Genomic DNA, 361 nt, shown 5'->3' with positions numbered 1-361 from the left:
AAACAAGGCTGTGCAAAAAATCGAATGCGATTTTCATGCGCATCTCGTCAGTAAAGCCGCTCCTGTGATTACTAGTAAATCTCCAGCACGTGCTTTCAGATGGAGCGGCATTTACTACACAGAGCTGTAATTTACTGACAAGCTACACAAAATCGCATTCAAAATCGCTGGCGATTCATTGCCGATTTTGAACGCGATTTTGTGTAGCTTGTCATTGAATAAATATACACAATAGAAATACACAATAATACACTTTTAAAGGGGTCATATGATGCGATTTCAATTTATCCTTCCTCTTTGGAGTGTTACAAGCTCTTGGTGCATAAAGAAGATCTGTAAAGTTGCAAAGACTAAAGTCTCA

Source organism: Sinocyclocheilus anshuiensis, unplaced genomic scaffold (genome assembly GCF_001515605.1).
Source record: "Sinocyclocheilus anshuiensis isolate Anshui unplaced genomic scaffold, SAMN03320099.WGS_v1.1 scaffold643, whole genome shotgun sequence".
NCBI lineage: Eukaryota > Metazoa > Chordata > Actinopteri > Cypriniformes > Cyprinidae > Sinocyclocheilus > Sinocyclocheilus anshuiensis.
This window is presented reverse-complemented; position numbering follows the sequence as displayed.